Source organism: Lissotriton helveticus, chromosome 4_1, assembly GCF_964261635.1.
Source record: "Lissotriton helveticus chromosome 4_1, aLisHel1.1, whole genome shotgun sequence".
In the NCBI taxonomy this organism is placed as follows: Eukaryota; Metazoa; Chordata; class Amphibia; order Caudata; family Salamandridae; genus Lissotriton; species Lissotriton helveticus.
The window spans coordinates 1,155,496,603-1,155,511,881 of NC_136063.1; positions in this window are offsets into that span (position 1 = coordinate 1,155,496,603).

The window sequence follows — 15,279 nt, forward strand, 5'->3', positions numbered from 1 at the left end:
CGCCCACCGCCGAGTGAAATCTCGAACAAAGCGGATTTAAGTTCAATATTTAAGAGGTAAGGGTGTGTAGAGTGTCAGTGTGCCTGCTAATTGAAATTCCCCATTCTAAAAGCAGCCCCCAGAATAAAAAGCGGTATAATGTTAAAAACGCTAAAAAAGCTCTACATTATTTTTTAAACAGCCTGTAAACAGTGCGCAAAGGTTAGCACTACCTCTTGTTTCTACTGCAGCTCGCAGCCCCAATAACCTCTCTAGGGAGAGCTACTGTAGGGTAGAGAGCACTGGGTAGGGCGCGCCTAAATACTGTGGGAGGGCGGGAGGCCGGCCCGACTTGAGCGCTGACCTCGCCTTCCTCACCCAAGATGGCGCCCACCGCCGAGTGAAATCTCGAACAAAGCGGATTTAAGTTCAATATTTAAGAGGTAAGGGTGTGTAGAGTGTCAGTGTGCCTGCTAATTCAAATTCCCCATTCTAAAAGCAGCCCCCAGAATAAAAAGCGGTATAATGTTAAAAACGCTAAAAACGCTCTACATTATTTTTTAAACAGCCTGTAAACAGTGCGCAAAGGTTAGCACTACCTCTTGTTTCTACTGCAGCTCGCAGCCCCAATAACCTCTCTAGGAGAGCTACTGTAGGGCCGCCTAGACAACAACGCACACAACAGCAAAGAGCTCTTCAACATCGTGAAAGAACTCTCCAACCCCGGCTCCAACACTCACGACATTCCCCCTTCTCAAGACCTGTGTAACTCACTGGCCAAATTCTTCCACCGCAAGATCGCCGACATCCACAACAACTTCAACGCCACGACCCCCACATCCACCGCCGAGCCCACCAACCTTGCGACCACCATGTGCACCAGCCGCCTGACCACCTGGTCCAACGTCAGCGATGAAGACACCATCAAGACCCTGAATTCCATCCACTCTGGATCCCCATCTGACCTAAGCCCACATCACATTTTCAACAAAGCCAGCACAGCCATCGCCCCTCATCTCCGGAAAACGATCAACATCTCGTTCAAGACTGCAACCTTCTCGGAAAGCTGGAAGCACGCCGAGATCAACGCCTTACAGAAGAAACCCAAGGCGGACCCAAAGGACCTCAAGAACTTCTGGCCCATCTCCCTGCTCCCGTTCCCGGCGAAAGTCATAGAGAAAATTGTCAACAGACAACTGACCCGATACCTCGCAGACAACAACATCCTGGACCCATCCCAGTCAGGCTTTCGCAGCAACCCCAGCACCGAAACCGCCCTCATCGCCGCCACCGACGACATCAGGACCCTAATGGACAAAGGAGAAACAGCCGCCCTCATCCTCCTGGACCTCTCAGCCGCCTTTTACACGGTCTACCACCGCACCCTAACAGCGCACCTCTACAACGCCGGAATCCAAGAGGAGGCCCTGGCCTGGCCTACAACCTTCCTGTCCGGCAGAACACAGAGCGTCCGCCTCCCACCCTTCCGCTCCAAGACCACCAAGATCATCTGTGGTGTACCGCAAGGATCCTCTCTCAGCCCAACGCTGTTCAATACCTACATGGCTCCACTCGCCCATGTCGCCCACCAGTATAGCCTCAACATAATCTCCTATGTCGACGACACCCAACTGATTATCTCCCTCAACGAAGACCCTCTCACTACCAAAGCCAACCTCCACAGGGGAATGAAGGCTGTCGCCGAATGGATGAAGGACAGCAGGCTGAACCTGAATTCTGACAAGACGGAGGTCCTCATCCTCAGATCCACCCCCTCAACCTGGGACGACTCCTGGTGGCCCACCTCGCTGGGAACAGCCCCAGCACCCACCAACCACGCACTCAACCTGGGGGTCATCCTCGACTCCACCCTCTCCATGACCAAGCAGGTCAACGCCGTATCCGCATCCTGCTTCAACACCCTCCGAATGCTCCGCAGGATCTTCAAGTGTATCCCCTCCAAAACTAGAAAAACCGTCACCCAGGCCCTCGTCACCAGCAGGCTGGACTACGTTACGCCCTCTACGCAGGAACAGCAACCAAGCTCCTACGAAGGCTGCAACACATCCAGAACGCCTCGGTACGACTGGTCCTCGACATCCCCCGACACAGCCACATCACCCCCCACTTGAGAGACCTACACTTGCTCCCCATCAACAAGAGGATAACCTTCAAACTCCTCATCCACACAGACAAAGCCCTACACAACGCCGGACCAGCATACCTCAATGAACGACTCAGCTTCTACACCCCCACCCACAGCCTCCGCTCAGCCAGCCACGCCCTCGCCACGGTCCCATGCATCCGGAAAACGACCGCCGGCGGCAGATTCTTCTCTCACCTTGCCGCCAAGACCTGTAACACCCTCCACACCAACCTTTGACAAACCCAAGACCTGCTGACTTTCAGAAGACTTCTCAAGACCTGGCTCTTTGATCAGTAGCGGCGTCCCCCCTTCCCCAGCCCCTTGAGACCCTCACCGGTATGTAGTGCGCTTTACAAATTCCTTGATTGATTGATTGATTGACAGCTCTGCCCAACTCAAAATCAGCAATTAAAAAAATTAACAAAAACTACCAGGTGAACTATAAGGATACTGCAACAGTTGCAGCTTTTCAGCAGTACGCTCAAGGGTAAACATTAACACATATGCAAATGTAGGTGAGGTGTTATTTTTCAAATTGGATTATGCTATGTATAATTGCATTTGCACGTAGTATTTTGTTAGTTCTCTATCAGGGAAATTCAAGTTTACACCCTACTTGTTTTCTCCCTCTTTCCATCCTGTAAACAAATTTACTTTTGCTTGAGATGAGTAAATATCCGACCATTTTCAGTTTTGAAAACTATCTCTAAAATGTTTCTGAAAAGCCAGAAATGTGTGGGTTTGTATATATTCACCATCTTTTGTTGATCTCCCTGCCCTGAAGGACAAATGTTCCATCTCTGACTGTGCACCTCATTTGTTCGCAAGCGAAATGTAATAACACCTTTTTGATGCATATTCTGCAGTAAATACATTTATGTGTGTAGATTCTCATTTCCCTTGTAATTATTGTGTTGGCACAGCCAAAGCTCACAGTTGGCATAATTATTTTGGAAATTAAGAAAAAATATATAGTGCTGCTGGACACTGCCAAGATTTGGAGACCGATCAGTAGGTGATGCACTTCGCTCCCAATGTCACTTTCTGCCTCTTTATAAAACATGTGTAAAGCAGTGCTTTATTTGTAAAATAATAGATGCTGGTGCTCAAGGTGCTGCTCAGACACCCGGGACTGGTGCTATATAATGTCAGAGCGCAAATAGCAAGAGAGCACAGTCCCAAATCCACCTCAGCTCTCCTTAATTCACTGCCAGTCACTCCCTGTTATGTTAGGATGTATGATGTTACAACGCAGGCTATTACAACGCCTGCCTTTACAACGCGGTTTTTACATCGCAATCCATTACAACGCATAGTACTTTTGGGTGTTGGATAGTGAATTATTTAATTTACTATTCCAACACCAGTCCCCGTGGACACTAGGGAAGGTGTTGGATAGTAAATTAAACTTAGTCCCTATCCTAGAGCGACCCCAGCGCAATTCGTTGTAATGGTTTGCGTTGTAATGACCGCATTGTAATGGTAGTGCGTTGTAAAAGTTTTGTTGTAAAGGTTGTTTACCGTTATGTTATCTCACTCTTAAAGGTGTCTGCTTTCTCCCTTGGTGACGGATTTTCTGTGTTTCTTTTCCTCCGTCATTTCGTTTTGTTTGTTTTTCCCTCTGTTGTACTCAGGAAATGTCTGATGTGCTGAAACAAGTGCTGGTTCACTTATGAAGGCCCTGACAGAGCACTGAAGATTGTTGTCTCTAGCAATGTTAATTTTGGAGACAAATCTTTGGGGCGGATTGAAAAAAAGATTTATGAGTATGGGAACTAGTGCTACAGGGTACTCTTTTATGTCCTGTCACATGCTTGCGTAAATCGTTCCCTAAATTTCCAACTCCCTTTCAGTAGAATTGCAAGGAAGGCACCGTCCTTTTTAATTTGTTTTAATTGTATCTGAATATTCCCTGAATATTTCAAATTTATTTCCATTTTATATTTTCATACCACATCACAAACAAAAGTAAGAGTTTTTAAAAGAGTACTACTTGAAGTACGCCAACATACCAATGTGACTAGGCCTCGATGCTTTTATTGAATTTGGTGGGAGTCAGCTCTGCAAATGTCTGTCAGAATATTGAGATTAACAATATTGACAAATGTCAATTGCACAATATTAATATGAACTACATATAGGAAAGTATTGAATTAGTATGTTTAATTCCATCTACTAACCTTCATGATATAGGGGTCTATTCATACAGGCATGTTTGAATGCATAAAATGACAGCCCTGCTCTTGTATGCCATTGTGAATTGGCACCCAAAAAGGTACAATGTGAATAAAATGGCAATATACATATATACATAGTACACAGAGAAATTACTTTTGCCCTCTTTCCACAAAGCTAAGTGAAAATGGATAGAAGGTAGAGCAATCCTAGAAGACACTTCTCAGGTTCCTTCATCAGTCTATAGCATCCAGCATGGCATTTGAAAAATACCAATCAAGCACAGAAAGCTGTGGTCTACTGAACCAACTACCAACACAAGCGGTTTTGGAAGGCTTTTCATGAATTAAAGTCTTCACGTCAGGGGCGTAAAAGAGGACCCAGTGGTGCAGAGGCCCCCAGGGTTTCTTGTTTTGGAGGGGGCCCCCTCACCCCCATGCCTTGCAGAATGCGTGCAATGACATGGAATAAGAAATAGTTAAATGTTTGGGAAAGCCACTCTGCTTTACCGAACAAGCCCCTGCAATGTAGCGGGTCTCAATCATGCAGGGCCCCCCATTGAGCTAAAGACCAATGAATATCATTTGATGGAATGCCCATATTTGGTTTCCTTGTCTTTTTATGTCATTTCTTGAGGTCTCCAACAAGAATATGCTGTACCAAAATATGTTATATAGCGATTTCTGTATGTTGCTCTTTAATTGTTGTATCTTTGTTCATTGCAAAAAATTCATAAAAAAGATTTTTTTTTAAACCAATGAATATCTGTACAATATGTGAGATGCCAGGATCCCTCATCACATTCTGCAGGGAGGCCTCTTCATTTTGTGTTATGCCACTGCCCCAGCTTACGCTACGTTGAAGTCCTTTCTCAGCACTTTCATCTAGTGACTTGAACAGTAACATACAGCTCAGGTCCTAACCAAACTATCAATCTACTGTGAGTATATGTCTATCGTAGAACTTCCTTCCCATTCTACTTGCAAACCGCTCCCACAACCTTCTAAGCTCCCAAGGGCTGTAGGTGGATTTGCAGACTCATTAAAACGTGGCTAAAACAGTTAGCATTTCACAGTAATTGTTTAAAGAAAACAATATTATAGAAAAGGGATCTGTGTTAGTGTCACAGATGGTAGGTGACACTCATAACAGAGAGATAACTTGAGGTAGCCAGTAGGGTCATTGGATAAAACTACTCTCTGCAATTATTCAGAATTTTGAGGCAGCTGAAATTGCCTGCTCATAAGAAAACAATGTAATAGGTCGGCATGCTGCGAATGCTTAAGTCGTTTGACTGGTAAAATCATTCATGGAATATTTTAATCTGCATTTAATATAAAGTTACCATTTTCCTGAAAGTAAAGTGAAGCCATCTTCAGATCACTCCTTTAAACAGATGTACATGCCTTATTATTGTTACTGAAATAACTACTATCTTTATCCCGGGTCTTGACATTTACACATTTAGAGGCCTATTTCTGCAAATGGCTTGCAGTGTAGCGCAGAAAGTCACCTTGCTGTGCTGGGCTGGGTGAAGGAAAGGGCAGGAATGCACCGTATTTAAGTCAATATGGCACATTTCAGCCTTTTCCCCTGTGCTGGTTCCATTTTGGCAGCCTGGTGCCAATGGTGCAAGGGTGCCTGCATTGCATGCAGGATTGTTTTTGTGCAGGAGGGCACACCTTCCTGCACAAAAACAATCTTGAGAGGCGCATTCCTCTTTCTGTGTGTGCTGCAAATCCCTCTGCCTGGTATTCAGAGCAGTGCTTGAGCTGGGCCCAGTCTCATTGCAGAAAAAGTTTATGCGGTACCAGCCCAAGAGGCAACTTCGCTCCTCTAGTGCCGGCCTACTGCCGGTCCCCAGGTTCAAACGTGCTAGGTCGGGAGGGAGGGCATTTAATGTGGCGCGTGCCCGCCTCTGGAATGAACTACCCTTGAATCTCAGACAAATGGACTCCCTGATAAAATTTCGTAAGAGCTTAAAAACCTGGGGGTATATTATCAAGGAGTTTTATCTCCGCTTTTTTGGCTTTAAAAGCCAAGAAAGCGGAGATAAAATTATCTCCCTATTACCAAGCTGTCGCTAACACCAGTTAGCGACAGCTAATAGGAGATAGCGACCATCATGGGCCCCACTTTGCATGTCAGTGATATTTATCACTAATGATATGCAAAGTGGGCGTGCCAAGATGTTAGCGACTGGAAACAGTCGCTAACATCGCTATCTCCTATTACCAACTTTTGGAGATATTCGCGCTAAGCGCGAATATCTCCAAAAGCTAACACCTGCCCTGAGCAGTTCTTAGCCATGTTATCCAATGGGAGGTGGATAACATGGCTAAGAGCATTTGCTCGATAATGCATGAATATCGCTGACTTTTCAGCGATATTCATGCATTGCGGGCGTTTTTTATCGCATTTGCGATAAACCTTGCTAATAGCAAGGTTTATCTGCGATAAAAATCGCCGATGTGCGGCGATAATTTTTGTCTCTAAACAAGTTAGAGACAAAAATGATCGCTAGTTGTTGATAATATACCCCCTGGTTCTTTCACTAAAGCTTAATCCCCTACCTCCTATCTGTTTGGCCCGACTTATTCTACTCTGGTCACTTTCTCCAAGCGGAAGCGCCAGGATACCTGTAGGGTGACAGCATGCGCTATATAAGTATTAAAATCAATCAAAATCAAAATCAAGCAACGAGAAGAAATACAAATATTTCGGCTCATTACATCTCACCTGAGAAGGCATATCTTTTTGGTGCATTCCTAGGTCGTCCAGTCTTAGTAAATGTGAGAATGCTTTAAAAACTATGGGGCATATTATCAAGGGATTTATCTCCGCTTTTTTGGCTTTAAAAGCCAAGAAAGCAGAGATAAAATTATCTCCTTATTACCTAGCTGTCGCTAACACCAGTTAGCGACAGCTAGTAGGAGATAGCGACCATCTTAGGCCCCGCTTTGCATGTCAGAGAAATTTATCACTAATGACATGCAAAGTGGGCGTGCCAAGATGTTAGCGACTGGAAACAGTCGCTAACATCGCAATCTCCTATTACCAACTTTTGGAGATATTCGCGCTAAACGCGAATATCTCCAAAAGCTAACACCTGCCCTGAGCAGTTCTTAGCCATGTTATCCAATGGGAGGTGGATAACATGGCTAAGAGCATTTGCTCGGTAATGCATGAATATCGCTGACTTTACAGCGATAATCATGCATTTCGGCCGATTTTTATCGTTTCTGAGATAAACCTTGCTAATAGCAAGGTTTATCTGCGATAAAAACCGTCGAAGCTCGGCGGTACATTTTTATCGCTAACCAAGCAATAGCGATAATTATCGCTATTGCTATTGCTTGGTAATATGCCCCTATGAGAGTTGTGTGGCAACACCCATGCAACGCCCAGGATACACCTTCTTTGGGCACTGCGTTACCTTATTCCAGATTTATGGAGCCACTCAGAGACATGCAAAGTTGCCTTCTGTGGCTTCATACACCACATGGAAGGTTGCTGCGCTCTTGCACTACATTTGCTTGCTGCAAGAGCGACCCAAACCGGCTCATAAATAGGCCACCCCGTGTTGTGCTGCTTTTTCTTTGGAATCATGTCTTTCGAGAGGTCAGACATCAGTGATCCCTTCATTGCACTTGAAGCCATGTCACCCTTAACGCCAGCTGAGAAGCTGCCAAGCGCTTCGCATCATCATAATAAATCAGAATTAAAGAAGCGAACGGCAATCCAGTGGGCGTGAGGGATGAAACGAATCAATGCCGAGGCATGAGGCGGCAGAGCCAGAAGACAAGATCACAGAACCCTTGAAATATCAAGCAGATGACTCAGCCTTTACTGGAAATTTGTAAATTAATGTGTCTTTGAAAAAGCTAAATGGGACTTTGAGAGCTGCTGATCAATGTTAATGACTTGTTTTTTACATGAGGAAAAAATAAGGTAGCTAGTAATTGGATGGAAATCTGTCTGAAATTGATTGAAAGTATGAAATAGTGTCTAACAGCGGAAAAAAATGAATGGCCGTCTGTGAGTGGCAACAGAAGAAGCTGTCTGCGTAAATTAAGGCTTGCAATTATTGATAGCCATAAATAGGAAGTTTGGTATGTGCTGTCTGAATAACTGCGTCGGAGCTAATGCACTGGTATTTTTTCGTTGGCTTGTTACGCCGAAGTACATTTTTCTCGAAGTGACTAGAGGAGTACATATTTTTACTAAACGATTAACGTTATTTGAGGCAGGGTTGGCACTACACTATTCGCCAGTCACTGGCTTAGGAGGCAAACTCTGCGATCGACGCCTTGACCCCCTGGACAGATATATATCTATATCTTTTTTGGAAAATCGTATTTTGCCTCGAATTTCGTGCCTTAGAAAATGATGTAGTTCTCCGATGTACCTAGGCCAGCTCTATATTAAGGGTTTTCAAAATACAAGTCTCAGATCAGAGCTTGGTGAATTAAAGTGAGATTCTCCCATAAATCGTCTAATGACACCTATCCTAGAGTAACACAAACATCACAAGAATAACTATCATTAAGTGTAAGTGTGATTCAGATTGTTTATAGTCTGGTATGAAGGGCTGCTGTGCTAGACATGAGCACCAGTCTGACCGCCCACTTGACTAATCAGTGCATCCTCTTCAGTGTTTGACCTCATTCTCATACCCTTGTAGGTACAATCACACCTTCATGACGTCTAAGGTTGAAATGTCGAGTATTAAGGTAGGTAGCAATAGTTATATGTTATACGGCACAAAGACACCCATAAGGGATGAATGCGCTCTTTATAAATGCATACTGTGTTACAACCCTTCCAACAACCCGTCCAATCTAATGCGATGACCAAGGGCTCAGAGCATAGATGTCATTCCTTGCCGCAAAGAAAAACCAAAGGAAATGATGGACGGAGCGTTGACAATGGGGGTCTGGGCAAGTTCTCCACGCAGGCTGTAATGCTCAGATGTGAGTTCCTTGCTCACTTTGCCACTGGATTCAAGCAAGCCGGGCTGAAGACGGCTGAAATGCCAGAAACCGGTCCTCGGTAGCTTGTTTCCAGTCCAGGGAAGGCATGGCTTGGCAGTTCGGGCTGGACTGTTCCCATGAGGCACAGAGTCAGACTGATTTGCATATGGCCATGTCTGAACTGGGGTGGCAGAGTGGTCTAAAGAACGGTGATGGATTAAACCCAGATCAGTTGACTGGGGGTGAGTGCTTGTATTGTCAACGCTCCATCCATCATTTCCTTTGGTTATTCCTTGCTGCAAGCAATACAGAGGCCATCTTAAGAAAAGGAATCAAAATATGGCAACTGTCAGAGCGCCTGGAATGGAGGAGTAAAGGAAGAAGAAAGAAAAACGTATCCTGATACACCTGTTATCTCTTCCACTTCCACTCCATGCGAAAGTGCCCTTTTAGGTTCTGTGGTTTGAGGTGTTTGTGTTCTGCATGTGTCCAGTTATATTAGGCATTTGTGTGGCATATGCTGCAAAAGATTCGAATCAGAAATGTTGTGCTTAGCATTAGTGACTTTAATTAGGTCAAGGAAATGCGGTTTTTTCAAATAAATATTGAAATACACGGCGTGGTTCTGATAAGCTATGCCATTATCTGGGTGTGATTGACAAGGACAACATATACGACGAGAACAAGAAAAACAACGTCTAACTAAGGACGAATCTAGGTTCCAGATGGTATTCTATACACAGATGTATTTCTTGTGTAATACGTGTTCTTTCAGTGCTGTTTTCAATTCGTGAGAGATTTGGAGGCCCCAGTAGGTGATGATGAGGTGTTCCAATACAGGGGTCCTAACAGGCGGAAGGAACCACAATTGAAAGAGGCACAAAGTTGCTGCGGTGTAGTCAGATGGTTGTGATTGGCGAACTGAAAGTTACAAGTGAGGATTCTGATAAGGTGTCTGCAAGATTGTTGGGAACCAGGTCGTTAAATGGTTTGTAAACAAGTATTAGTAATCTGTATCATGTTCTGTTTTTGCGACCTGCAATCCTACTTGGTGGTGGTACATGGAGGTGGGGGTGTGCTTGTGGCAGTGGCAGCTCCTCCGCTATGGGGGAGGAGCATTACCTCACTGCTTTCAAGCAGCGTGAGAAGCAGAAATATGAAATGATAATATTTTCAGTTATTATCATTTTATGTTTGTACTTCTTTGCGGGTGGGCAGGTGGAAGGGAGGGGCACTCGGAGCAGGGCAGGGGAGGAGTGGTTTGCCCACTCCTAACTGCACAATGACTGTTTAGACGGCCCTCTCGGGCTGCACAAACCATTCATGCGCACTTTCCCCCTTCTCCATGCAGGCTGCACTACAGCCTGCGTGGAGAACTTGCCCAGACCTCCATTCCCTGGCTAAGCATCCAAACAGGACGCTCAGACTAATCACAACGCTGCACTGCAGCGTTGCATTTGGTTAGGGTGCCTGGGTGCTTAATAAACACAATGCTGCATTGCAGCATTGTGATTGGTCAGTGGGGCCTGCTTCTTGTTCTTTCGAGTTCCAGGAGGGCAGGAGGAGAGACGCGGGACCCGGGGGCAAGGTAAGTTATGTTTTTTTTATTACGTGCGCTCCCTACTGCATTTGCGACCCCCTCATGTGCAACCCCCCGCACCCCCTGCATTTGCCTCACCACCGCCCGTAACCGCCTCCCCACCTGTGGACCAGGTCAGCCGCCACTCGCTTATAGAGATTAAATAATGTTCACATTGCAAAGTTCAAAATCAATATAGAAGACTGCAGTAGTAATGAGGTATTCTGACAAGTCCACTATTGCAGTAATCCTGTCTGCTGAAATCCAGTGGATTGATAAGTAGTTTTGCAGTGTTGATGGAATCAGGGAGCACATTTTATGAACAGTAAGTAGCTGGAGTCCTGCTGCTGTGGCTATGCTGGCAATAAAGAGATCACTCTTAATTGATGTGCAGATGAGAATATTAAGGTTCCTGCAGCTGATGAGGAAAATGTCAGAGTGTGAGAGGGAAATGGGATGGAGACTGACATTGTGCAATTCAGTGACGGATGACTGTGAGTCAGGAGCTGTACGCGTGAGGGCCAGGCGTGAAATTAAGTCTGACTTTCATCAGAATTAAGTTTATATGGGAGGTTTTTGTGGGACACCCATTGTGAGAGTATAAGGTACAGAGGTCTTTGAGTCCCAATGACTGTAAATGAGTGGTTGAAGAGGTATTCAAGTCATGCGCTTGGCCAGTAATACCAAGTCAAGGGAAAATAGAAATGTGGGGTGGCCAACTATATTGAAAACAGCAGAAAGGTTTAGAAAGTTGAAGACTAAAGAGGGTTCTTGTCAGCAGTAGTGCGGAAACTCGGTTTGCGTGACAAAACTATTGCAGTGGAATTTAGTATATGAAATCCTGCTTGTAGGCAGTGGTTGGGGTCGTTGAAGGACAGTGCATTGGTTGTATGTAAACAGTGGCATATTAGTTTGCTGCAGTGAACTTCTCGCTACAGTAGGTAATTATTGTCTCTCTTATATGTGCCCTAGGAACCAGTAATATTATGCAGGAAATGAATTTTGCTTAGCCCTGATATCCATCAGCGTGGTCCAGAGGTTTTTATTCCATCACCACTTCAGTAAACTATGTGACATCAAAGAATTCAGTAAGTGGGGTGGCCATAATATTAGAAAATCGGTAATCCATTCTTCATACCTCCTGGGATTCTCCTGGCATTTTCACATTAGATCTCAGAGCATGCCTCTAGGCTCTCTGCTGCTGTCTCAATGTAACTACCCATAGCCTTATACAATGTCATCAATGGAATGTGTTATATAATGACACAAGGAACACAATGAGCTGCCCCTGCTCTGCTGTGGCAATGGTTTGGCTCAGAGATGCAAGGGTTTCTAACACATAGAAGGACTCATTCAGTTTTGTGAGGAGCTTAGAAGGTGGTCAAACCGCCTTTCGCACGTTCAAGGGAAAAGAATGATCTTGGGTAGCATGGGATATTGGTTTCATTACCAGCACGAAAGGCAAGAAACCACACACTCAATATTTGAAGCCTGGCTAAGTAAGAGTGCCCCGGGAGGATACCCTCAGGGCGTTATTACGACTTTGGCAGTCTGACAGTGGATATTGCAATGCGTTATCCACTGTAGGACGACCAAAGCAATGGTGCTGTCACCAGCCAGATTAGGACTCCAATCCTGATCTGGCGTGCAGTCCTGCAGCAGTCTGACAGCAGCAGTCTGTGAGACTCATAGAAGAGCCTCACATGCAGACCGCTGCTGCCAGAGCACCAACTGCACCTTCCTGAATGGTGTGGCATACATGCCACACCATGCAGGAAGTGGGGGTACAAGTGGGGGTACAAAGTTAGGGGGGCCATGCATGTGCCTTCCCACATGCACCTCTTGGGCTCCGCGGTGGCAGGGGGCCCCTATTAGGGCCCCCTGTGTTGCCTCACTGCCATCCTTTTCATTGTGGAGTCACTGCCTTGGAATATTCTCGCAATTGCCAGCATATTCCTGCCTCAAACTGCCACACCAAGCAGCAGGATCCTGGCAAAGGCGGTGTTCCTGTGGTAATTCAATCACCACACTCAAAATGTGGTGCACGTGCTGCAGTGTGATGGTGGTCAGACTGTCACCATGAGCTTGGCTAGACTATGGACTGCCAAACTCGTAATAAGGCCATTAGGATCCTGGAGTGCCCTTTGGTGACCAGTGTGCAACCTTTAATTTATAAATTAAAATCTAAACTGGGACCTTAGCATTTCATCTGGCTACGTTTGATAAGATGTATACCATTGAGCAGCTGTTTATTCATTTATTTAGTAATTTCATAGTGTGTTACTTGTCCACTTTATGTTGCTTTAGAGTCTTCTAGTCTTAAGGAAAAATCTGCTTTGATTGTACCAAAAGGGTTTTACGGAGGGAATAGTGAGGTTAAACTTTGCTGAATGTTCTTCAGTAGCAACACTTTGTTGTGTTAATCTCAGTAACCTACACATTTGAAAATATAAATTTTCAATTTTTTCAAGAAACCTACATAATTTATTAAGGCTCTTGGGTCTGGTATTAGAGCATTCCACACCCTAAGGTCCTGGACTCCAAGGATCTATATGGTGGCATAATTAGACCTTGTGCTGCCTGTGGTGGTCTCTACATTTGCCACCCGTGGCAGCCGCAAGAAAGATTGGGGAGTGCTAGCAATTCTTATGATATATGCTCCGCAACAGCCTCAATAAGACTGGGGGAGGCTGCCACCCCTAAGCTTGTGTCCCCCAGGGGGAGACCGCCTCCCCCACACCCCTTTGCTATGCCACTGGATCTATCAGGGAAAATAACGCCATGTTAACGTTGTATCCTCAACATGGCGGTACCATGCGTTAGTCTCACGATAACACGTCAAATGATGCTTTAAAATCAATTCCACGCCGAAAAAAAGTGAAACACGAACCCGAAAAAAGCGATGTCCCAAACTGTGATACAAAAATCAGAGACATCCAGCGACAAGCCTGCAATTCCCACACGTCATGCGGGGAAATGCACCATAAAAGCAGAGACATAAAACGGTGAGATGACAATGTAAGAGTACAACCCCACATCGTGATGTAGAACAAATGTCCATTGTCCCGCATCAAATAGGCATCTCCTCACAAACAGTCACAATGTACATTGACATGCAGTCTGCATGTAAACTGCACCAATTTGGAAACATACATGGAGCACATTGTGAAACCGCATTTCCCCTTAACATTGCAGAGGGACAATCAACACCTACTGCACACAGACATGTCATGTCTATGATCAATAAAGTATGAAAGCATGGACGCATGTAGGGGCAGTGACTCCCCCTTACGTCTATGTTGCTCATGTTGTGGGACTTGAGTCACAGGGTGCATCCCTGCATCATGGCGGTACATATTTGACCCCAAAGAAAGGCTTGTTTTCACTTGTAGGTCACAAATGACAGCCTATATGTAATGATTTGGGACACATGTGAAACGCCGAAGAGTGGTATTCCGTACTATCTGCGACACACAGAACTGATATTTTGAGTACGTGACACCCTAAACATCCTCTTTGTACAGAGGTGACACACCCAACATCTATTATCAAATTATTAAATTGTTAGCACTACATGTCGCACGTACACTTGTATGTGCTTGTACAGATGAGTGACATGCACTCAGGGAATGTGTCTTGGAATGCATTTATTTGCACATGCTGTGCCTGTGGTCATTTTGTAGTGTCCCATGATTGCTAAGGACTGTCACAATGTGAAGAGCTCATGTGAAGAAATTGTTATTGATGGTGTTCCTACGGGCTATTCCTGCTGCGACTGCAGTGAGGTGTGGTCCACCTGCCTCATCTTCCTCATCATCATCCAGTCCATCTGGCACTTCTATCCATGGGGCATTGGTGCGTACACATATGTTGTGCAAGACACAACATGCAATGATCATCTTGCGCACAGTGTCTTGGCTGTACTTGGGCCTTCGACCAGTGATGTCCAGGCACCTGAAACATGACTTCAACACACCAAATGTGCATTCCTCGATGCCCCTGGTGCGTTTGTGCCCAGCATTGTACTGCCCCTGGGCCTGTGTGTTCGGGGCTCGGAGGGGTGTCATCATCCAAGCGCAGAGTGCAAATCCTTGATCTCCTGTGATAGTGCAGAAAAAAATGAGTCAATAGTTCATTCTGCATGATGTGTTGGCAGGCTCACTGGTACATTGGTGTGTGACATCATTTTCCACACCAAACGCAGAGCCCAATGGCGCAAAGCATTCCTTACACTACTTTCGATCTCCTCCACCAGAAAATCCCCACATGGGCTAGCTATCTCTATCGCACCTTCACAGCTCTTCCAAGCTACAGCAACAATTTCTATCTATAATAATGGCACTATCCTCATGCAATCCACGAATCACAGTCTAAATTTACTTGAGAAGATCTTCCCCATCATTAAAGATCAGGTTTGCAATCCGACT